This window comes from Mytilus californianus, unplaced genomic scaffold, assembly GCF_021869535.1.
Source record: "Mytilus californianus isolate M0D057914Y unplaced genomic scaffold, xbMytCali1.0.p SCAF_5, whole genome shotgun sequence".
In the NCBI taxonomy this organism is placed as follows: Eukaryota; Metazoa; Mollusca; class Bivalvia; order Mytilida; family Mytilidae; genus Mytilus; species Mytilus californianus.
This window is the reverse complement of record NW_026262701.1, coordinates 24,313,595-24,340,570: the sequence shown is the minus strand read 5'-3', so window position 1 is coordinate 24,340,570 and position 26,976 is coordinate 24,313,595. Positions and strand designations below refer to the sequence as shown.

At 32.8% G+C, this 26,976-nt stretch overlaps 1 long non-coding RNA gene across 1 annotated transcript; it reads right to left on the bottom strand.

Annotated features, from left to right (window-relative positions):
• Positions 1–13,002: 13,002 nt before the first annotated feature.
• On the bottom strand, positions 13,003–16,572 carry LOC127700813 (uncharacterized). The gene is made up of 3 exons (XR_007981725.1): positions 16,015–16,572; positions 15,022–15,049; positions 13,003–13,832 (listed from the first exon to the last, which is right to left on the bottom strand). It is a non-coding gene; the product is annotated as an uncharacterized LOC127700813 (long non-coding RNA).
• Between the last annotated feature and the right edge of the window lie 10,404 nt (positions 16,573–26,976).

Here is a 26,976-nt window from a genome sequence, read left to right as displayed (position 1 = left end):
CAACATCCCGACCAAAGAGCATACAACAGTCGAAGGCCACCAATGGGTCTTCAACGCAGCGAGAAAATCCCGCACCTGGAGGTGGTCCTCAGCTGCCCCTAAATAAAATTGTGTACTAGTTCAGTGAAAATGGATGTCACACTAAACTCCAAAACATATAAATGAACTAAAATTAAAAAACATACAAGACTAACAAAGGCCAGAGGCTCCTGACTTGGATCAGGCGCAAAAATGCAGCGGGGTTAAACATGTTTTGTGAGATCTCAACCCTCCCCCTATAACTCTAGCCAATGTAGAATAAAGAAACGCATAGCAATACGCCAGTAAAACTCAGTTCAAAAGTAGTCCGAGTCCGATATTCATTTGTTCAAAATCGTGGACGCTGATTGAAGTCAAAATCTAACTATTTAAACTATTATAACAAATTAGGTTCCTAATGTTCAAATACATGTCATCGCTTATTACAAAATTCATTCATATTTTGTTTGCATAAAATTTTAAAGGTGTTTGTTTTAGCTTTGTTTTTATATTTTTAAAAAAAGAACCCAAAACCTCTTTCTGAATACATAGTTCTTTCCATGAAACAAAATTCCAATCATGCAGTCAGATAAAAGACTCCAACGACCAGATTTTCCTGATTGTTCAAGAAACATCTCGTAGAAATATCATGATAGTAGACTGTCATACAAGTAAGAGGTTTAGCTAGCTATAAAACCAGGTTTTATCCACCATTTTCTACATAAGAAAATGCATGTACCAAGTCAGTAATATGACAGTTGTTATCCTTTCGTTTGATGTAATGAGTTTTTGATTTTTCTATTTGATAAGGACTTTGCGTTTTGAATTTCCTCGGAGTTCGGTATTTTTGTTATTTTACCTTTTATGTTAATGTTTTAGATGGTTATTTTCAAGCTGCTTTTGAGGTCATTAGTACACTCCCACTTAGCAAAGTTGGAAATAAAGTGATCGGGTTGTGCGTCCGCCTCGTTTGTCCATCCGGAATAACTGTTCAAAATCAAAGAATAATTTTCAACAAAACCTTCACATAATCTTTACTACGTCATGGACTTGTGCATCTCCTATTTTACATTTTAATCCAAGTTATTTCATAAAATAAGGGGTGAACATCCCCATCTGGAACTCTCTCTAAACCCTTGAACATATTCGTCATGCAATAATGCTATTGTGTACATCCTATTTTACTTTTTGTTCAGAAGAATCATTGATGTTTTCCATACAAAAAAACATGTGCTTTGCTCTTTCATATTATGATAATTACATCCCCCGTCCGCTACTCCTCATTAAACAGTGAATGGATTTCAATCAATTTTTTTCAGATTCTTCAGGACACTATGACATTAAGGGTATAGGGATCGGGGTATCAATCTGCGATCTATGTTGACAGCATTTTTTGTTTATATCATTTTTTTAGGTCATCATTACACATTTTGCATAAAAATATTTACAGGATGTAGGATCATACGTGTACATGACTGTATAAATAAAAATATTAACATAAGTTTTTATTTATCAAAAATAGAACTAGTGAAAGTATAGTACCGCAAAACACAAAGAAAGAAATATTAGTTTTGAATGGTGTGGTTTGTGCGCACATAATCGTATTTAAACCGAGAGTATCACAATGTTGGCATGAAATTATATCATTGAAAAGTTTATTTTTCTGCAAATTTACTGTTGATTAAATATAAATTATTCGAAACTCTAAGGTTTGACTTCTCCCAGGTATAGATTGCCTTAGCCGTATTTGGCACAATTTTAGGAATGTTTGGTTTTTTAATGTTCTTCAACTTCATGTTTGCTTTGGGTTTCCAACTTTTTTTATTCGAACGTTATTGCCGAGTCTTATGTAGAGGAAAAACACGTCTGGCGTACAGATAATAAGCCTGGTATCTCGGTCATAAAACTTTACTCAGTGCTTGAATTACAAAATTTGTGCTTCAAACGCCAAATCCAGTATTTTGATTGGTTGATTTCTGAGTTTGAGATTTTTATGACTGCAAGGCCTCGTATCTATGAGGAGATTTTTTGTGTGAACCCCCTTGCATGTGTAGTATTTTAAAATACAACGTGCTATTGTACATTGTGACAAAAAATCTAGGAATATATTTACTGACAATATATTATGTCCCCGAATAAATCCTTCATTTCTGAACGTTTACTATGTGATGTTTTGTATTTCCATCATAGCCTGAATAAATGTCAAAAAGCAAGAAGAACATTAACAAAACGATATTCCTGTTAAAAATATTTATCGTAGGTCGGAAACGCAGTGGTTGGAAAGCAGAACGACAAAATTAAACAAAACGATATTTCTGTCAAAAATATTCAATTTCATGAATAGATACTAACAGACCGAGTAAATATTAATTAAAATTATGAAGTTTTAACTGAAACTATCATTTATAGAAAATGATTAATTATGTTATATTCCCATTGGTTTTAACAGTGAATACATTTAAGATGATCATATGAAACATTTGATCAGCAAGTGAAGGATGCACATAAATAAATTCGTATCTAAACTGTTGTGAATGAAGAAAAAAATAGTTGCATGGTATAATACAAAAGGGTTTTATATCCTTGCATCTCACAAAAACATTATTGACAAATAATCAATAATCATTTAATTACAATATTAATTATTTTATACCCATTTAGTATGGTTAAATACGTATCTGCTTTTATTTTTCATAGCAATATATTTAAAAAAATGAAAAGTTAAAATTGAAGAAGATATTAACTTGATAAAAAAAATGTCCATCAGTAAATACTTGATTTGACTAAAATCCAACAGTGCTTTTTATTGATTTGTGCAACTTATGCAATAATCTACACACAATTAACTTTTTTCAATGAAAGTATTTTAACATCATCCTGATTACCTTTTTCTTTTTACATTCAATTATTTTGAATCCGGCAAAAGTACTAAAATTCAGCAACAATTTTTGGTGATCCGTGGGCTTCACTAATTGCTTTTTTTAAGAAAGCAACATGTTTAACCTTACCACATTCTGTACCTATACCAAGTCAGGCTATCTGAACCATGCGTTTACCGTTGTTGTTTGATTTTATTTGTATATTTGGTTTTCGAATGAGTCGGTTGTTGGTGGTTTATGTGGTATGTTGTGCTATGCGGTATTTTTTGGCGATTCATTTTATTCCTATTAGTGTATTTTTAATATAATCAACGTCAACACAACTAGGAAATGTTCCAAGTTTACTTGTTTATGTTGGACTTGTTACAGATTAAGATCTTCTGATGATTTAAACAAAAAACATTTTTACGATTCTAGTTTGGTTGCTTTATAATTCTTACCTTCCTAAAATATATTTGTGCTAAAAACGTGTGAAAATGAATATAAATATGTTTTCCCTAATTTACAAACTTTTTGACAATTTTGAAATTTGACTGCTTTGATGATAATGCATTTTAGAAATGGCCTAATGAGATGCTTATTTTTTCAATATGAATTTGTATAGATTATATGGTAAAACGTGTAATTCATGAATGCTAATGATCACTTACCGTTTGTCTCAAGAGATATTGTGTTGATTAACGACTTTATAATGATGCGTACAAAATATTTTTGATTTCAAAGATAGAAGGGCAAACCAAAGATGAGCATTTTGACATTTTCTGAATTATTATATCAATAAAATGTAAAATTTGAATGCTTATGTCTTCATAAAAAATGATTTAAAAAAATAACCAATGATTCTTTAACATCACTTAATCATGAAACAGTGTCGTTGGTTGATTCCAGCTATATTAGTTTTTCGTTTATTGTTTGAGTATAAATAATCGTGTTACTCCTAAAACATTTGTTATTTTGTTTTTTGAAAGATTGTCTTTTCGTCGTCTGCCGTTTTTTGAAATGACGTTGTCAGTTTATATCGACCTACCAGTTTTCAATGTCCTCTTGGTATCTTGCGCCTCTTGTTTTTAGTTTAATCACGTGATTAGACATCACGCAATAGCGGATGGTTAATTACTGTGACTTCTCTGCAAGTGTTGCTCTCCATCTATTGTAGTTCATTCAAAATTCGGACCCAATTTCAATTTGTTTTATCAAAAAGTAAAATAACAAAAATACCGAACTACAAGGAAAAATCAAAACGGAAGGTCCCTTATCAATCCAAACTGTTCAACTGGTCAAAAATTGGTGAAGAAAACCACAATCAAGCCATCAAAGTGTAAGGTGATAAAATAAAGAATATTTACAATACTATAAGATTTAAATTCTACTTCATTGCATTTATGAAAATATGACTAAAAACTTCGTCCCAACACATGAAATCTAATGCCTAGACTTTTACTTGGAATCCTTTGAAGGCAATATTTCGTATTAGTTCCTCAATGAGTTTACCAGTGCATGTTTTGACATTGTAGTGTGTAAACATCAGATTCTCCATTACTTTTCACTGGAAAAACAGGAAGCTAATGATTCAATTTCAAATCTAGAAAAACAAACCCAATCAACAGCTATGAAGCAGGTTTACTGGAAAACAAGAAAAACGAACACATGCGACAGTTTGTGTATTGGTCTATTAGAGAAGGAGGTTTAAATTTAAGGAAAAAGTTTTTATTTATCTTTTTAATTAAAGTTACTTTTATACGGAGTTTGTAGCTGGGTAAATTTTTTGAAAGAGACATTAAAATTTATGAGCAATAACGGAAGAGCACTGCGCTAAGTACAATTCAGGCGAGAGTAGTTTATCAATGTTAAAATCTCGTAAAATCAAGAATACTACAGTATAGTCTCTCATTTGAATAATACAGGAAAAACTTTCAGAGCAATTTGAACTCCAACGAAAAGGCAAGGTGTTCTGGAAGTCTTAAGGTTTGCAAGCTAAATGGTTTTTGTTTTCTTAATAACTTAACTTCAGTTTTAACAGTGATTGAAAATATTTTTTTTTCCATTTTATTTTACCATACATAAAGGCAACAGTAGTATACCGCTGTTCAATATTCATAAATCGATTAAGCGAAAACAAATCCGGGTCACAATCCAAAATCGAGGGAAACACATCAACTATATGTCATATATAACCGAGTCCGCTGTATTTTGCCTCTGGTTTCTGCAAAAATATTTAGTGTCATTAGCATGCAAAATTTCAAATTTTGAAATACGACATATTTGGCAGACAAAATTTTATAAGACCGTAAAAATATTTCTTTAAAAATCCGACTCTGAAATAGAATAAGTTGCATTTGTGCCATGGAAAACTCAACATACAAGTCTGGATAAACGAGTTCAAACCTCATTCCTATATTGCTAAAATTCCCCTATGATAAACTCAGAAATTACTAAGAAACTATGGTTCCAATTATGAATTTTGCTTTTCTTATTTAGGTCCATTTTGGGGTCATATAGTTCCTAACGATTCTGTGTATTTATACATCACTGGCTATTAAATATTTGAGTTTTAGCGTACCTGATGAAAGTAAATCCAGGAAAGCACCTAGGACCCTCGAAATTTATAATTACTTTTTTGAACACGATTTTGATATTATTCAAATTCCCTAGTGTATTTTTTTTAACTCACTTTTATATTATTTGGTTTTAGTTCAATCCACAGACTTTTAAATGAAAAACTATCAAATGATTTCTTTTTTGATGTGTGGAGAGCATATTTTTTTCCAAATAAAGAACTCAAAAGAATTACTAAGAGAGGGTAGAAAAATATGGGTCAGCGATGAAGTCAGCAACCTCATATCAATGCCTATTTCGAGTGTTTTAAAACTTTTACGATTTCCATAATCACACAAAAGTATTTGCAAATACAAGAAAAATATTATTAACTTGAAAAAAATCAATTGTATAAAAATTTGTTTTTAATTACAACGAAAAAATTCGAAATTGAACACTAAAGTTGATCCGTTTTCAATAATTTTGCAAAGTTTTTTTGTTCAGATATATCATTCTGTTGAGAAATTCGTCTTATTTTTACACTTTTATCTTATTTTCAGTTTTACTCACAGAAGACTGAGGAAATGACTTAATTGAAATAATATTCAAAGGATTTATTCTTCTTCGATATCTATATAATTGCAATTGCGGGGAAAACAATTATGATTGCTCTTATCAATATGAAAATAAACAGATGTGGTGTATGATTCCCATTGAGACCAGATGGAGTGGATGTTATCCACTATAGGTCAGCGCACGGATCTCAACAATGAGCTAACCGCATACCGTATAGTAAGCTGTAAAAGGCTTGACATGACAAAATGTAAAACATTTTAAACGAAGAAACCAATTGGTTATGATGAGTCAATAAACGATATGACAGACAGCAACCAGCGCATCAACTAAATTGTGCAAGCTAGACAAATACATAATGTATTGGGGTTAAACATGTGTGCGAGCGCTCAACCCTCTCTTAACATGGGCCAGTGGTGTAAGGGTAACAGCACAACAGGGAAACAGTGGCGTTATTCAACTGTAAAGGTCCTGACTCACCAGATCGACACGAAACACAAAAGATAACAAAAAGGCAAAAGACACACATTACTAATCTAAGAGTACTCAGTTTTTGAAAGTTAGTTCAAAGCCAGTTACAAATTATATACAAATCATGATTCTAAAGACTATAATACCAAATGCATTTAGTGTAGAGTCATAAGAAACAGTCAGAGAAAAAATGGTCTTGTACTAATGTATTTATCAAAGTTGTACAAAAATCGAACATGTAAAAATGTTGTTTGTTTATAGTTGACAAGTGTTTGGTTAATTATAGTAAGGTCGGTTCGATTGGGATATTGAGTTCATGCATGAGTGAACTCAGGTGAGGTGGTTTAAAGTCATTCGAGCCATTGCAGCCAAAGTGTACAGTAGCATTTTATTAGTTTATCTTCAACTTGTACTTTTCGTAATATGGCAAGTTCTGAACGTGAAGAAAATCACCTTATGATATTATGATACTGACATAACAATGAAGATATGGTAACCAAAATTGCAGACATAACCTTGAACAATTTTAAACAGTATTTAAATAGTAAAATTGATAGCCTAAAGATGAAACTTCTGGAAGATGCGACGAATAAATCAGAAACCTTGTTTATAAACAGCTTAAATCAAAACTTTCTTATAAGTTACAGTAAGCATGTTCAGCACGAATTTAATTCTGAAATTTGATATTTAGTATCCAGGATCAAACGTGCAGCCGAGCGTGATGAATATTCTAAAGTCGTGGATATTAGCTATGACCTTATGGAGAAAATTCTTAAGCGGAACACGTGTATTAAGATCGCTGACAAGTCACCAGCAGAATTGGATACAGTCAAAGAATACCTATCAGACGAGCTTGCTTAGGATTCCGAGGATGAGAAGAAAATGAGGTCTGCTGCAACACGGACCTTGACGGACCAAGTGGCACAAGGAACAAGAGCGTTTTAAAGATCAAGGTGATAAGTATTGTTTACATCATGTATTGTTTTTCATCATATTGAATTTTAAAATTTATTATAAAAATGAACATTTAGATTGTAATTCAGTACATGTCATTTGATTATGAAAAAGAATCCCTCTTCATGATCTGTTTAGGGAAATGAGAAGAATATATAAGTATTGGAAAGATAATGATACACATTCATTTGTTTTAGACATGATTGATTATGGTTCTTATATCCAGTTTATCACAGTTCCGCCAGTTATACTGTTTATTTAACAAGAAATATTTAAAAATGCTGAATTTGTTTCAGAAGCCAATTCAGAGAGAGGAATTGGACTATAAAAATTTTTGTTATTGGTTTGTTTATCCTTGTTCAGAGTTCTGACATGCGCAGGTTTTATAATGTATAGTTATCATGAGCTGTAGCTAAACTATAATACAGTTACCAAGAGTTTCATTTTGATTATTGTTGCTTAACACTGGGAATGATACTAGTAGATTTCTTTAGGGTTTATTACTTTTTGAGTATCTATTTGTCTTAATCACTGGGCTGATTGATTGTAAAATTTACTGCATGTGTTGGTAAAAATTTTGAAACCACGTGCTCCTGACTGGTTGTCTTGATACTAAGTGACTGGTTGTCATTGAAGCCACTGTGCTGATTTTATTGAAGCCGTTGACTGGTTATTATTGAAACATATGTACTGATTGTTATTGAAGCCACTTGACTATTGTTATTAAAGTCACTAGACTTGTTGTTATTGAAGCCATTGGACTGGTTGTCATTGATGCCAATGGGCATGTTGTAATTGAAGGCGCTGGACTGATAGTTATTTAAGCCTTAGGGCTGTTATCATTTAATACACTAGACAGGTTGTTATTGAAGCCACTGGACTGGTTGTTATTGAAGGCACTGGACATGCTGTATTGACGGCACTATACTGATATTATATTAATCCTATGGGCATTAAATCCACTGGACATGTTGTTATTGAAGTCACGGGAAAGGTTGTTATTTAAGTCACTGGAATGGTTGTTATTGAAGTCACTGGAAAGGTTGTTATTTAAGTCACTGGAATGGTTGTTATTGAAGTCACTGGAAAGGTTGTTATTGAAGCCACTGGAATGGTTGTTATTGAAGGCACTGGACTGGTAGTTATATTAAGCCTCTGGGCTGTTTATCATTAAATCCACTGGACAGGTTGTTTTTGAAGTCACTGGATGGTTGTTATTAAAGCCGCTGGACTAGTTGTCAATGAAGCCACTGGGCATGTCGTAATTAAAGCCACTTGGCTAATAGTTATTTAAACCGCTGGGCATGTTGTTATTGAAGCTAAAGGGCACGTTGTTGTTGAAGCCACTGGACTGGTTGTTGTTGACGCAACTGAGCAGGTTGTTGAAGCCACTGGGCGTGTTGTTATTGAAAACTGGGCAAGTTGTAATTTAAGCCACTGAGCTGATAGTTAATTGAGCCACAGGGCATGTTATTGACGCCACTGGGCATGTTGTTATTGACACCACTGGGCAGATTATTATTAATGCCAATGGGCATGTCGTAATTTAAGCCATGGGCTGGTAGTTATTTAAGCCACTGGGCATGTTATTACAGACGCCACTGGGCATGTTGTTGTTTTTGACGCCACTGGGCGTGTTTGTTTGTAAAGCCACTGGGCAGGTTGTTATTGACGCCACTGGGCAGGTTGTGATAGACGCCACTAGGCAGGTTGTTATTGATGCCACTGGGCAGGTTGTTATAGACGCCATTAGGCGTGTTGTTATTGAAGCCACTGGGCGTGTTGTTATTGAAGCCACTGGGCATGTTGTTATTGACGCCACTGGGCGTGTTGTTATTGACGCCATTGGGCGTATTTATTTGTAAAGCCTCTGGGCAGGTTGTTATTGACGCCACTGGGCAGATTGTTATAGACGTCATTGAGCAGGTTGTTATAGACGCCACTGTGCGTGTTGTTATTGAAACCACTGGGCAGGTTGTTATTGACGCCACTGGGCAGGTTGTTATTGACGCCACTGGGCAGGTTGTTTATTGACGCCACTGGGCAGGTTGTTGTAGACGCCACTGGGCAGGTTGTTTGTTAAGCCACTGGGCATGTTGTAATTGACGCCATGAGGCAGGTTGTTATAGACGCAACTGGGCGTGTTGTTATTGAAGCCATTGGACAGGTTGCTTGTAAAGCATTGAGCAGTTTATTGTTGAAGACACTTGGCTGGTTGTTATTGACGCCAATGGACAGGCAGGTTGTTGAAGCCACTGGGTGTGTTTTTGAAGACACTGGGCCAGTTGTAATTAAAGCCACTGGGCTGATAGTTAATTAAGCCACTGGGCATGTTATTATTGACGCAATTGGGCAGAGTTTTTTATTAGTGCCAATGGGCAGGATGTTACTGAAGCCACTAGACATGCGTAATTAAAAAAAAAAAAAAAAAAAAAAAAACTGGACATGCGTAATTTAAGTTATAGGCTGATAGTTATTTTAGCCACTGGGCATGTTATTAATGCCACTGGGCAAGTTGGTATTGAAGCCACATTGCAGGTTGTTTGTAAAGCCACTGGGCAGGTTGTTAGTGAAGACACTGAGCATGTTGTTATTGACACCAGTGAAAAGTATGTTGTGAAAAACACTTGACTGATTGTTATTGAAGCCACTTGGCATATCGTATTTAATTAAGCCATCGGGCTAATAGTTAGTTATTGACGCTACTGGGCATGTTGTTATTGACGCCACTGGGCATTTTGTTATTGGCGAAGCCGGGCATGTTGTTTTTTTAAGATACTGGGCTTGTAGTTTTTGAAGACTCTGGGCTGGTTGTTGTTGAAGACACTGGGCTGGGTGTTGAGGACACTGGGCTAGTAGATGTTGAAGACGCTTGCAGTGACTTGGCTGTTTGTTAATGAATTAAGCCACTGAGCAGGTTGTTATTGCAGACACTTGGCTGGTAGTTATTCAAGACACTGGGCAGGTTGTTGTCAAAGACACTGGGCATTTTATTGTTGGAAACTATGGGCAGGTTGTTGTTGAAGACACTCGGTAGGTTGTTGTTGAAGCCTCTAGGCATGTTGTTATTGAAGACACTGTGCTGGTTGTTGAAGACATTGGGCAGGTTGTTATTGAAGACACTGGACTTGTTGTTATTGAAGACACTGAGCTGGTTGTTGTTGAAAATTTTGGGCTGGTTTGTTGAAGACACTGGGCCTGTTTTTGTATAAGCCACTGGGTAGGTTTGTTATTAAAGACACTGGGATGGTTGTCGTTGAAAACACTTGACATTTTGTTTTTAATGGCACTTGGCTGGTTGTTTTTGAAGACACTGGGTAGGTTGTTATTGAAGACACTGTGCTGGTTGCTGTTGAAAACACTGGACAGGTTTGTTATTACAGAAAACGGGCGGGTGGTTGTTGATGAAGCCACTGGGCTGTTTATTATTAAAGTAACTAAGCATGTTGTTATTAAAGTCACTAGGGCGAATATTTAGACAATACTGATTGTTATTGAAGCTATTAGGCTGAACTTCAGACATGCATATTGGTATATTATTTAACAAAATAAACTTCTTTAAATAGCTATATTAAAGATGCTGACATACACCTTGATATACAAGAGCCAGTGCTAACGCCTGTATTTCTGATAGGATTTTTCTGAATCATAACTGGTTAAAATGGGACAGAGGAAAGGATGGTTACGTTAGAGAAGACTTTAAAGCACAGTTATCTGTTTATCAAAATTTAGGAATTCAAATAAATATTCAATGCTATGTTCCCGTTCTTTGTGTTTCGAGCGCACTTGTCTCTGCAAGTGGCGTCTCCCATGTAAGAGTTTGTGGTTATTTGATAAATATTTTATGTTCGTTTGAGTTTACGAATTAGAATTTAAATGTATTTATCAAAGTTGTACAAAAATCGAACATGTAAAAATGTTGTTAATTTATAGTTGACAAGTGTTTGGTTAATTATAGTAAGGTCGGTTCGATTGGGATATTGAGTTCATGCATGAGTGAACTCAGGTGGTTTAAAGTCATTCGAACCATTGCAGCCAAAGTGTACAGTAGCATTTTGCCTAATAAATAATATTATTAATTATATTATTTATTTTCAGATTTGTAGACCACTAGTATGGGGAAACCAGTACATGTACAAGCTGCTTAATACCTGTGTATTTATATGAACTTTCCACAATATTATACTCATATTTATAATAAAATGTTCTCTTGTCTCTGCAAGTGGCGTCTCCCATGTAAGAGTTTGTGGTTATTTGATAAATATTTTATGTTCGTTTGAGTTTACGAATTAGAATTTAATACCGAGTTATTAGTATCGACAGAAAGTAGGACCAGAAGCATTCAATCACATTCATGATTAAGTGTATAAACACGTTTATCTTTAGCATATAATACTATACTCAAGCTTTTGATATCTAATTGTAAAGTTTGAGATACATCATGTTAGGAAACAAGTAAAATAGCCACTCTCGGTTAATGAAGCGTCACTTCTGTGACCACAGTTAGATCACCATGTTACTGAATCCAACAAAATGGCTGCTATATAACAATAAAAATCACTAGAGTTGAAGAAAACAAATTGACAAATGGTTGTTAGCTTGTAACCGTGACAAAAAACCGAAGGTCATGTGACCTATATTTGATACTTGCAACATTTTTTCTGGGAAATAAATATAAACAAACTACAACTTGTGTCGGTTAATCAAACTAATTTAAATATTCAAAAATATACGGTGTGGATATTATGGCCTTCGATAGAAATATATGAAAGAAAACTCCGTTACACAATAAAAAAATATTATACTGGTATCATCATATGTAGCTTCTGCACAATCCAAAATCGATAGTGACATAACCGTATGCGAATTATCATTTTTTACTTGCATAAACACACACGATTGGTACCATAAGTGGAGAAGTAGATGCCTATTTTACTTATGACATAAATGCTTTCACGAAAACCACATCAAGAGGTGTTATTTTATAGCCGCATCAATATCCTAATTTGTGAAATTTACAAAGGGATGATTTCAACTTCACCACTTGATTTTCAATTAGTTTTATCATATTAATATGAATGTGTCAATGTCAATGACACAGAAAACTCCACTGAATCAAAAGCCAAACCATCTTTTTTCGATTACGGTTGTCAACGTTCTTCAAGTATAAGGACTGGATAAGGATTGGATAAATCACACGCTAAGTGGTTTATAAATTAATTTGTTCTTATAGGGTTAGATAAGAAAGATATTTACCAATGCCCGATGCCTAATGAATAGACATGTTTCTTCGGCGTATTTTGATAGAAGTGACATGTCACTCAATGACGCTGTTTAATTGTATTCAACTTTGGTTGTCATTGACATTGACACATTCATATTAAAAATTTTAACTTTTAACATGTTGTTATGATAAAACTAATTAAAAAACAAATCATCAGCAATCTTATATTTAATAAGTAATATGTTATAACTGAATCTAAATATAAGTAAGCATATAAACCACAACATGACAAAGATTGATTGATTAAAGATTTATAGATTGATACATTTACATGTACATTGACTTTACAGTTCAAAAGAACATCATTGATTTGATTTCCTTCTTTTCTACATGAAAGTAAGAAAGAAATGTAGAATAAGTAAAAATTGGTATTCAATTTCTTTTTTTGTGTCCTAGGTCATCATTTTGGAATCAAAATCCATGCGTGCATAAATTACAAAGCAAGGGAAACTTACTAAAAAATTCTAATGACACGCTAACATTACTGACCGAAACTATCTTTTAGGCTTTATTCTAAGTCTAAATTAAGTCAGTGACATTCTATCTATATGCTATTCATTCTGGTTTTCCATATCGTGTTTCATTCGACGTGTGTCTTGTGTACCAAATAATAAGCCTGGTATTTTTTATGGGATGTTTTAGAAAAAAAAGTATGAAAGACCTTATAAGCAACTACTCATCTGTCCGGGACATTCATGTCTAGTCCGTTTGAAAAATAATAAAAATCTAGTAAAATCTACGAGGAAGAAAAAACACATCCTATAAATATATTTTTCAAATACTGATAAAACTAATATATCTCTAAAAGAGATTATGCTCACTAGATTGGTAAACTGTAGAAATAAAAATGTTAAGATTTATACCATTATAATTATAAAGAATTCACTATTTTCTAAGATGATAACGTCTGAAATCATTGGACACTTCCTTTGGACTACATGTTTGATCCTCTGTATAAAGATAGCATACTCCATCTGTAGACCGAAAGGACAGAAAAGAACACGAATACAATAAACACATCTTGCCGCATTCAGTGCGAGACTTTGCAATGTAAGTGAAAACTGGTGTTGTCAACAGTATTTGGTCGTCTATTACATCCAATTCAATGATTATTTTTCCTGAAAATATAAGTTTTAATGAATTTAACTGGCTTTTTTAAGGTTTGACTATTTCCTCGAAATAACTATACCTTCCAAGAGATCTTTAGAACTATTTTTGTTTATTTCCAATCAGCTTCAAAGTTACTACACTTGCTTAAAGGCTTCCCGTAAACATAGTTTTCAAAATAGGTTTCAATTGCTTCTGTTGGTTTTTAGATTTATTTGAACGCTTTACCATTTAGACCTCTTTTGGTACATAAGTCAAATTGGATTTTTATCAGGAAAAAAATAACAAATCTTGGTCAGTACCTTAGAAAAAACTTTTATGCAAGGTTTGCCATCTATTCATGAAAAATTGTATTTTTCAATAAGGATTCAATGTAAAATTATCTATTAGCTGCGAGAAATCCGTTCGGCATCAAAGAAACAAAACTTATTGAGGACGTTCAAAGGATCTTATATACAAGTTTGGATTCATTTGTTCGGTGGTTAAAGAGAAGAGGAAAAGCATACCAATGGGACCAAAAAAGTATTTATACATAAGAATGGATCAGGAAAAATTTTGGAAAAACAAACTAAATGTCTTTCATCCAGATTAAACTTACAATAAAAAATAGTTGGATTTTTCAAGTTGTATTCTTCAATGGTAGTATTGGATGCATATATAAATTTTTCATGTTTAATTTCATTTTGATACTTTTGGATGTATAAGTACACACACACACCTTCAATTTTGACATTTGTTTGTTCACGAGTAAGGATTAGAATTCGAATATGTTTTTCATCAGTATCGTTGAACAAATCTTTAGACTTGTATATTTTTTTCTAATTGTGCAGAATTGTAGTTTACACGATCCGATACCTATTGAATTTGTTGGTTTGTCGTTTTCCTAAGGCTCAATATATATATATATATATATAGACATATTCATTATTTTTACTTATCAACTACAGTGATGAATTGCAACAATTAGAAAGAAAAAATAATTTAAATTAATAGTACTTTCATCTTGTACGAAGGACTACAAAGAATTTCAGAATGCATTATTAATATTTGAAGAAGAGAAAAAAACGTAATTGACGAAGGTCGTTTGTTGTTCCGAAATATTTTGATCTTCTACAATAAAAGATTATTTTCCGTATACCCTTTAATCAATATAGTTGAACGAATTTTGTGTTGTCTAAATTGTTTAAGGTATGTACCTACCCATACTGTTTGCATCAGTTGTCTTTTTCTGTAAATAAAACAATGTGTTAACATCAAATTCGACGTTTCGTTTTTTATTATTTTTTTTTTTTATTGTTTCATCTATCATTTCTATTTAATTGTTACATCGTTTAAGTTCTTCATTTTGTGTACTATACATATTTTATGAAATATAACTTTGGAAAACGTACAAAACAACAAAAAGGCTGAATTTGTTGCAAATCACACGCATAAGTATACAGTACCGTGACGCGGTATTTTTTTTAATCTTACGTCGTATACTTATGACGTTAATATTTTCTTTATTGATCATTACAAATTCATACAATTTAGACGTCTTTATTTCTATACATGCAGTTTTAGTATAACCACTTTATGATATAACTGTTTTACTGAAAAGGACATGATTCTTATAAATGAAGAGAAGAACACCGACTAATTCATTATAATTCTTTTGTCCAAATATCAAAACTAAAAAAAGGCCTTAATTTGACTATCATTTGAAAAATATACAGATAACTTTAAAACGGTAAATTGCGTTTATCTGGGGAGATAAACCAATTCATAGAAAGAAACTACAAAAAAAAAAGAAAACAAGAAAACAAGCTAAGCGCTGCCTACGGAAAAAAACACATACAAAAACATGAAAAACAAACATTCAAAATTACAATATCGTTTGGAAAATAAATCTCTTCAATCTATCATTACTAACCCAAAGTACAATTTACATTCTGCTCCAAAATTGGAACTTTCGCATTGCAAGTCAAAGTGGGTGTTTAAAGCAATGTTTTTGTGCTAAGTTGATAATAAACTCACCATATATACCAGGCTTACAAAACTCTAAATAACAAGTCACATTTTTCTGGTATAACACATGCAATTTTATAGATCTAGAAATGTTTATAGTTACATTTAAATTAAAATTTATTCGCAAACAACATACATTTACCGAATATGATTATAAAATAAGATTTTAATTTCAAATCATTTTACTTTTATAAAACTCCTGCCAATAGATGTACCATATTCTTCGTACACACCGATTCCAAAAACATATCCCCAACATTTTAAATTTCCAATGCATTTCAACGTATGAGCTCCTTGAGATAGCGGTAAGACTGTATAATTTAGATTTGTATCGGCGATTTCATACCAGACGAGGGATGGCTCTAGACTCTCGTTGTCTAAAGTTATTTCATCGAGAGCCATACTATAGGCTACAAGAACAAGTCCATGATCAAAACTTCCGCCGTAAGACCTTCCGGGTGTACTAAAAGAATATTCGTTCAGCCAGGAATCCACTGGTGCCGGTAAAACTGATCTGGGATCCCCTATCTTAGAACCAGCATAAGGGTGAGAAGATGATACTTGCGAAACGAGCACGGGTTTGTCCGCGGTAATAACTGCTGCTTCGGCTAAAGACAAAGGTAATTCGTAAAAAGACGCTTGACTAACATGGATTTGTGAACGAACTCCTGATTTGTCAATCATGACAGTAGCATTCTCACACAGCGTAAAAATACGAATAAGTTCGCCGTATCCGGAGTTAAATACAGGGTTACTGATCGCAATATAATGTGCTGACCAATACTTCCATGGAATGAGCATTTCAAGGATCATATCTATAGTTGCAGACACACTAACTGATGGATTACCAAGCTGATGACCACTGATAACTGCTATTGGATAATTTGACAATATAGTTGTACCTGATAAATCATCCTTAGATGAAAACTGAAATATTTCATATTTCGTCAAATTGACCGATAACTGACTTCCAAATGTATAAGTATCGCCATTATACTTTACGGTAGAATCGACAGGTAAACTAAGGTGTACAATAGTCTGGTCCTTTACAGCAATGATTGCACTCATTGACTGATATGCAACAACCTTTGATTTCAAATTAACAGATACGTATTCAGTGCTAAGTACTTCAACGGGATATACAATGAAGGAATCACCGCTATCAGCCTGCATATTTGATGCGAATAATACAATAACATTTTCTGCCTGAACAAGAATACTCTTATCACTTTTGGATGTATCGGAAACGGTTAGATCTGACGGAATTTCAACGACGGTTTCTGCTCCACTTGATACGGTCACATTCATATTCGTATGACTAAGTAATGGGGTTTCGATGTGTACAGAGAATGTTTCATTTATCGATGTTGACATGTACAAACGCAAATAACCATGTCGAACGCCGTTTGGAAATGCCAGTACAAATTCTTTCCCTGAATGTGATTCGCTGTCCTGAAATAAAAACAGCAATGGACTTCTTTAAAAATGCGGTATTAATTTATTGTCAATTGTCTGACAAAAATATACTTTCTTATTTAATTACAAGACATGTTGTATCATTTAGCTGCTTATTAAGAAAACTGTTGATCTAGGCAAAACTCTCGATATTTTTCAAAACTAAATTAGCAAGGCTTTTTATAAACATGATAACAAGCGAAAAAAAAATTTAAATTATAATAGCTTATATAACGTTTACTGTAGTCAGTTTGAGTTCTGTTAATCTTCAAATAATGAATACTTAAAAGTCAAAATTTTCATTTGCCACTAAAATTATATCCCATATGTTTCCTATTGCTATACAAACTCTGCACTTTGGTTCCTCAAAAAGACAAAATACGAACTAGTCTTAAGTGTTCTTGAAAGGTAAACAGATCATGTTCTAAATGTGGCAACCGTTGTTTAAAATGTTATTTAACGTTATATATTACTCTCTGCCCTGCTCCTGAAGACAATATTGCAAATTTCACATGCTTTTGTAAAAACAGATAAAATGAATGAAAATAAATGGCATACGATCAGGAAAATTAGAACATAGACAGACAAACATATGACATACGTTGAAGAAAGATAGAAAATAAATAGACAAACATATGACTTACGATGAAGAACGGTAGAACATAAATAGATAAGAATATGACATACGATGAAGAAAGATAGAAAGTAAGCAGACAAACGTCTGACATACGATGAAGAACGGTAGAACTTAAACAGACAATCGTATGACATACGACGAAGAAAGATAGAACATAAACAGACAAACGTATGACATACGATGAAGAACGGTAGAACATAAACAGACAACCGTATGACATACGATAAAGAAAGATAGAAAGATAGAACATAAACAGACAAACGTATGACATACGAAGAAGAAAGATAGAATATAAACAGACAAATGTATGACTAACGTTGAAGGTTGCACTTTGTAAATACAGCTGTTTCACAAACCACGCCTCTTTTGGTAAGAAATATGATATTCATAGATATTTTGTTTTGTTTACCTACTGGTTCTCGGATATGATCTTTATGTTTCATCTCGTAGAGACATAACTTGGGAATGTTACCAGTATAAATATACATGGATAGCGGCTAAATTGAATTCTGAGGAATACCCAAAGTAAAAGGAGGGGTAGTACAGATTTTTAGTATAAGTTTAAACTTTTTGAAATTCGGGTCATATAAATGTTGAAAATATGCCGCATAGCCCTATTTTTGACCTTTGAAAAAAATAGTAGTGCATATGAGCTTTCCATTCTAGGATATAATTTTTACGAAACTTCATAGTAAAAGTTGTACAGTTTTAGCCGTAAAAGGAGTTCCTATGGGAAATTACATTGTCTATATTTACAGAAGTGCAACCTATAGTTGCACTTTGTAAATACAGCTGTTTCACAAACCACGCCTCTTTTGGGGATATATATAATATTCATAGATATTTTGTTTTGTTTGCATACTGGTTCCCGAATATGATCTTTATGTTTCATCTCGTAGACACATAACTTGGGAATGTTACCAGTATAAATACACATGGATAGCGGCTAAATTGAATTTTGAGGAAGACCCAAAGTAAAGGGAGGGGTAGAACAAAATTTAAGTATATGTTTAAACTCTTAGAAGTTCGGGTCATATAAATGTTGAAAATATGCCGCACAGACTTATTTTTTGACCTTTGAAGAAAAAGTAGTTCATATGAGCTTTCCATTCTAGGATAAATTTTTTTACGAAGCTTCATAGTAAAAGTGGTACAATTTTAGCCGTAAAAGGAGTTCCTATATGAAATACCATTGTCTATATTTACAGAAGTGCAACTTGAAGAAAGATAGACCATACGCATACAATATATGTCATAAGATCAGGAAAGATAGAACATAAACAAACTTACATATGATTTTTATATAAACATGACTCACGATGAAGAAAGATAGAACATAAAGACAAACATATGACATACGATGAAGAAAAATAAATTCAACAGTAGTATACCGGTGTTCAAAAGTCATAAATCGATTGAGGAAAAACAAATCCAGGTTACAAACTAAAACCGAGGGACTCACATCAACTATAAGAGGAAAACAAAGGAACAACAGGAACACTGAAGTGCAACAAAAACAAACGCCAACATACATAGAAACGAACTATTTGATAACAACTGCCATATTCCTGACTTGGTACAGGATATTTTAAGAAAAAGTAGTGGGTTGAACCTGGTTTTATGGCTAGCCAAACCTCCCTCTTTTTGACAATGTTAAAAAATATCGCTAAAATTACAACACTTCATGACAGCACAAACACACGCAAGAACATTCATCACAGAGAAACGCACAAACAAATGATATAATAGACGACACAACATACAAAGAAAAAATAGACAACACAAGTTAAAACGATGAACAGACCACAACATTCAGCAAACTGTATATTTAGCCAAATGAACCTCACCAAAGACAACGGATGGTTTATTTTTTTCTTTGTGATTAGTTATCTATTGTGACTAATTGGGGCTATTTCGCGTTTCACCGAGATATATCGAAAACGCTAAAACGTACATGTGAAACACATATACGCGAAACTTAAAACCATTTTGTGTTTTGCTTTCTTTTTTTTCCCCTTTGTTTCTTTTCACCATTTCGCGTTGTCACCATTTATCATACCTATAGCATATAGAAATTCTAAGTTTATATTTCCTCAATCAAACATTTTTTTTAAACTTTCCTGGTGAATAGATTGTTTTGATAAACCGATTTTCCCATCCGCATTATTGAACTTTTATTACAAATTGATGCCTGGTTATTGAATAAAGAAAAAGAAATCGCCGGTACAACAGGTTTATCAAAGCGATCTTATCATTGAAATTTTTTTTACAAGGAAATAGAAATGATACCGATGCTTCATTAACCGAAGCTATTTGAATCAAAATGATTTTTTTTTTGTTGTAATTACAATGTACCAAACCCTTTGAAATACAATTTTAAAATTAAATTGCTTCTATGACTTCTGAATTTATAATTTCTTAATTAAAATATATAATTAAACTTTTCAGATTAAAGGATTGTTTTGACAAATATAACTTTGTTTAACTTTTTGACATTATTCTTATTAAGAATTAATGGCTGGCTATTAAATAAAGTCTTTATCCATGAATTCAATTGATATAATACTTCAGCCTTAGTTAATCTCAAAGCTGTGGTTATTCATTTTTTTTTAATGAGACTTTATTGGTAATGATAAAACACGAGAATAAGAAACACCATGACTTGGTAGCACGATCACTTTTCTATATTCGGTGAACCATAAATTCTGTGTTAAAACCATCGTTTGTTACATGTCACATCATAATGGATATGTGTACAAAGTATCAAGTTGGTGTGACCATAATAATAACACATTTAATACACTTGTCAAAATGATTTTATTTGGAGCAATACAAAACATTTGTGTTGACAACTACCCATTTAAGGTAAAAATAAAAAGACAAAGATTAAACAATAACAGGTCATCGTATGGCTTTCAACAATCAGCAAAACTCATGCAGTATAGTTAGAAAAAGGACACAGGAATGATAAACGTAAAACAAAAAAAAAACGTCAAAAAAAATATTCAAACGGCATGTTTTAAAACTAAACAGCAATTGAAAAACAAATTATTGCAGACGGCGGGAAGACTGGATAACTGGATCCTGGCTTTGGACAGGCATATTTCTTACCTTCTACGTCATTTAGTTTCTGGTGGAGAGTTGTCTCATTGGCAAGCATACTACATCTTCTTATTTCTAATAAAACAATCTTCACTAAATCAATAACATAACTATAAATGTCATACTGTTTGTATAATTAAGTAAAGAATAAATTTATCGCATATACGCTTCACTGCTCATAAACGTCTGAAACACAAGCCCGAAAAGGTTTCCATAATATAAAGATTTCCTCCGAAGCATTTATAAAACACATTTGAACTTTTTGACTGGCCAGCACGATTTGTATTTACTGACTTGTGACGTCGGGTTGACGGTAAATCGAAGAGATTCTGTGATATATTGATACTAAAACTAACTATTGTTGCATTTTGAAAAACTTAGTGTAATTGATGGTGAACAAATTATGGCAATTCTTCAACTTCTTCGAGACTGGTTGACTTGATGTCTCTGTCCTATGTCGATAATCATCCGTTTTACGCATCATGATGTCATTATGCTTTAATTCGAGAATTAAGTGTATTTTATATAAATAATTACATTTTCAGAAAATTGTGATGAAATGTTGCTTATTCTAACTCTTGTGTAATACTTTAGACACATAGATATTTATTCCTGCAGGATATCTAATTTTTGAGTATTTCATTCATCAAACGATTCAAACGTTTTTCACATATTTTTTTCAGAATTACCGAGAATTAACCCTTACGAAATACTCTTACCCTTAAAGCATAAATATATCCACAGAATTGTAAATCATATCAAAATAAAATGGAAACGGGGAGTTTGCCAAAGAGACAACAATCCGACCAAAGGGCAGAAAACAGCCTAAGGCCACCAATGGGTCTTCAATGCAGCGAGAAAATCCCGCCTCCAGGTGCTGGCTCCTAACCAATAGTGTATTCTAGTTCAGCGAAATAGACACCACACTAAACTCCTCCGAAACATACAAATGAATCAAATTTATAACAACATACAAGACTAACAAAGACTAACTAAAGACTTCTTTTAAAATATTTTGCTTCGTTAATATCTTTGTAGAATATTTCCGGATTAAGAGAAACGGGATAAAAGGATAAGGTAATTATTCAACACGCGATTGACGTACGTTCATAAAATTGATATGCAAATAAACTAAATAATAACATTAAATTTACTTACATGGTTGATTTTTATCCCAGTTACAAAATGACAGAGGTGTAATATGTGAACTAGAAAGAGCTGAAAAAAAGTTTGAATTGTTTTAATCCACTTATAATACAATTATTGATTACACTTAAACAATTTACCATTAGTTTCGTATGGAAATATTATTTAGTATAGGAAACTTTTTTCTTATTCTCAAACTGCTCCAGAGAGTATTCCTCCCGATTTAATTTAAATTATATTCATTTTACAGAAATTAAACAAACTCAATAATCACCTTAAATATATTCGTATAAGCAATGGTAAAAATTTCTGTTACAATATAATGTTAGCATAAAATAAAACTTGTTTATCTTAGAATTATTGAATAGTTGATTAACAAATAACACACTCAAAATATTTACCCTATTCCAATTTGAAAGCATGTTAATCTTCTGAAGCAACCTAAAAAAAACGGATATGAAATCTTCACTCCAACTCTTATGTTCTAACAATAGTTGGTTTACTAGCGGAACGATATGTATTGATCATTTCCATTTGCAATTCTAGAACTTCCTTATTATTAGTAATAACCATTATTCCCTGAACTAGTCTAAATTCCCTGCAGAGGAGTTTTAATTACTCTTCAGAGGATTTTTGTGTCATTAATTCCAGTATGATTAAATTAAAGTATTTGTTATTTTGATTGTGTTATTAATATTCAAAGTAGTTTAAACTTGTCATGGGAGATGTACTATAGCAAGCCAGTAATACATGGGTAAATATCCTTAATGCGCCTCAAAATGTTGAACACAACAATGATATGTAAAATAAAATCATGTTGTGTTATTTTCAATAATTGACTAAGCTTAACCATTTTTTTTTTATCAGAAGACCACAGAATAATGATGCAAAAGCCATAGAGTTTTTAAATTTCAATGTGTGTAAAGCGATGAATTTCCAGAGAATTTAATTGTGTGATATAAGTTTTTTTTTCGCTTGTCGATTTAATTCACTCTAAACAATTCCTATTGGGAACCGACAGGTACTATATTTGCATGCGTAATAGTAATACATAACTGTTTAACCATTTGTGAAATGTTCCTCTGGGGAACACATGATGAAATTACTGTTTAGTGAAATGTTCTACTATCCCCACGTGAAATGTTCATTTGGGGAACATATAGTTTAATGTGCTTCACCTAGGGATGATATAATAAAAGTTGCTATTCATTGAAATGTTCCCCTGGAGAATATTTTAAGGTATTTCAGAACATCTTACTAAACGGTAAAACCATGGAAGTAATATTGAAAGTAATAACAACAACACCAGTTCAAAGGTTTCATCTGCGTTACCGCCTATCTTTCGATTACTCGTTAATCAGTTTACGATATGGAATGGTAGTTGATTCTCCGCATGTGATCGATCAAATCACTGACACTTTTCGGTCGTTTTCGTGTTCACGGAAAATAACGAACAGACAAGTTGTTGTCGTATTTACGTGCGAAGTAACCCGAATAGTCCACTCGTTACATTCCGCTGAAGTACGCTGCCGAAATAGAGTAATTCGTTCAATGTTGATTTTAGTCTAATTTTCCTATTTCTGTTTATTTCGATCTTAAAAACTGGAGAACATGGGTGGACTTTTTTTTAATTTTAATATTTACAGACAGTTAAGACGTCATTTCTTAAAGATTTAAGAATATGATTGTACAAAAAATATGTTTGGACCCCCTTTTATTAAATATGAATAATCCAAGTCATGCATGTATACCAGTCAATTAAAATATTCACAAAGGTTTCTATTCTTTAAACTAATTCGTATAAATGAATATGCGATTAGGCAGATAGGGTCAAACTCATTTTGTCTGTTTTATTTTTGCTGTAGCGTGTTATATTAACTGTATTAAAACACTTTTTTAAAACAGATATTTACGGACTGATAATCCCGATTTTAGTTGTCCAGTTTCAATAATATGACATTTATTACATATACATAAATTTAAAATACTTGAAAGTAAATACCCTTTATTAAATCTCGATAAACTTTGCACATTTTAACAGTAAAAAAATCTATGTCTTCATTTGTCTTCATTATTTTTTTAAACATCATGTGAAACCTGATCGCTTCGTCGGTATTACCTGTTTTACTCAGGATCCGCTTTCAATCGGAAAATACTTTTAGATCAGTTCAAAATGAACGGTAAAAAGCAAAAATATGCAAAAATAAATACAATTTCCATGTTTAACTGCTGTAGTGTAAACAATTCTCGTCCGTTTTTCAAGTTTTTTACATCAAATGATTTCTTTTTGAAGGTAGAAGTTTTATATGATACAGCGCCACCTTGTTAATTAATAAACTAGGATTCCACACAGGTGCTTCATAATGACCGTACTCGAAAAAATCACGTGACTGATAAGAAATTCCAGATGCCATTTTACAACCGCGGTATCACAGATAGTAACCAAAGGGGTCTTGCCGCTGAGACTATAATTGGATCAAATCATATGACTTTAGTACAGAGCTCTGCATGCCATTAATACATGCTAATTAGTCGTTGTTATTCCTTTTAAATATTACTTCCATGCATGGTAAAACACAGTTTACAGACTTTCCGGGAAATTTCTAAATTTAAACCAAAACCGGTGACATCTGCGTAACGAGGAAAAACGGATGTGAAAGTACATCGATAATAAAATAAACACCTTCCGGCAAAATTGACCTTAGATGGATTTTTCTATTATTTTAGGTCCTTTATGGTTATATAGCTCTTATACTGTTTCGTTTTTTGTGTTTTAATACTTCCTTGGCTTCCAAATATTCGGCTTTGAGCATTCCTGATGAAGGTAAATTAAAAAAAGCACTTTGGACGCGTAAAATTTATAAAGAGTTGTTTTCTATTTTTGAAAAGGGCTTGACTCATCAGATCGGCATGAAATACTAATGGTACAGATAAAAGTCTACCCCATATCTAGACTTACTTACTGGCAAATAATGTTAAACTTTACAGGAATAGAGATGGTTTCGATAACTTTCCATTTCAGTGTAGCAACATTCAAGTAGCGCTTGCATTTGAAGTATATGTCTTCACGTTTTAACGATACTCCAAGGGGTGCGTTTCCTATTAAGAGTTCCATCATGGTTGCTTCTTACAAGGAAGCAAATGAACACAAGGATTACAAATAGTACTGTGGAAAGTTTTACAGCTGCAATCATGTCTTTGCTCACCATCATAAAATATATCTGTGTCACATGACCAAATATATGTTCCCCTTGCCGTAGCCCCAATCCTTCTCTTTTTCTCGATTGTGACATCACTGAATACTACTTAAAACAGAAACTTACGAACAACACGAAGTGTGCTAATAGTGTAGCAGGAGTTCACTCTAACATTTTTTAAAGGAATTCGTGTTGCTTTTGCTTGAGTTTTCAATGTTGTGTTTGTGCTATTATTTTTTTGTGTTTTTTTTTTCTACCGGTAACCGTCTTGTCTTTTCTTTGTGCAGGAAAAACCATGTTTATAAAAATAAGATGTGGTATTATTGCTAATGAGACAAAGTTCAAATGAAGTGGATGTAAGCAATTATGGACAACTGAACGGCCTTCAACAATGAGAAAAACCCATACCGTATATAGTCGCTTATAAAAAGCCCTTACACGAAAAATATGAAAAAGATCAATTGAGAAAACTAACGGCCTAATTTACAACCACTGAACTACAGGCTCCTGACTTGGGTGAGGCACATATAGAATGTGGCCGGGTTAAACAAGATTGAAGACGCCAACCATCCCACTAACCTAGGCCGCTGGTGTACAGTACAACAATAGAACAAACTATAAAAATAAGTTGAAAAGGGTTTCTTAACTCATCAGATCGATAGAGTGCAGAAAAACATCTTACAAACACACAAACCAGACGTGGATATCAAATATTACATTCGGTAATGATAAGGGGTTAAAAAAATCACCTGCCTGGTGGTTTATTAATTAAGTGATCTAAGTTTAAATATTACATTTACCAGTTCCCGGTTCCTTATGAATAGAAATGTTTACAAAGAGTATTTTAACAGAAGTAACATGACAGGTATCACTACTTGAACATGAACTATTGACCCTTTCTAAGAGCCTGAGTTCAACACCATTGTTTGGAGAGGTTCGTGTTGTTCATTCTTTTGATTCTGTGATGTGTTTGTTGGCTATTGATTGTCTCTTCGTTGTAGTTTTTTATTCAACTTTGGTATATTCTGACTACTTTTTTTCTCCTCCAATCGATAACATTATGAATTTCAAATATTGTGTAGACACCTGAAAAACGTCGGAAACCGTAATCGATCTTAAAAAGATTGTTGGGCTTTTGATTCAATGGAGTTCTGTGTCATTGACGTTTACAAATTCATATTTAAAAATCTACTTTTTTTATTATAAAACTAATTTAGAAACAAATCATCAACAATCTTACATTTAATAAGTAATATGTTATAACTGAATACAAATATAAGTGAAGCATACAAACCACAACATAAGTTAACATGTACATTGACTTTAAAATTCAACAGAACAAAGTTGATTTGAATTCATTTCTTTCTACATGTAAGTAAGAGATAAAATGTAAAATATATCAAAATTGGTATTCAATTTCTTTCTTTCTGCACTATCACTGCAATTTGGAATTATAACCATGCGTGCATAAATTATAAAGAAAGGGAAAATTACTCAAACTGAAATATCATTATTTTCTATATGCTGGTCTTTATTCTAACTCTTAATTTAGCCAGTGACATTCTGTTTACATGCTATTCGTTCCCGTGTTCCTTATTATGATTTATTTAA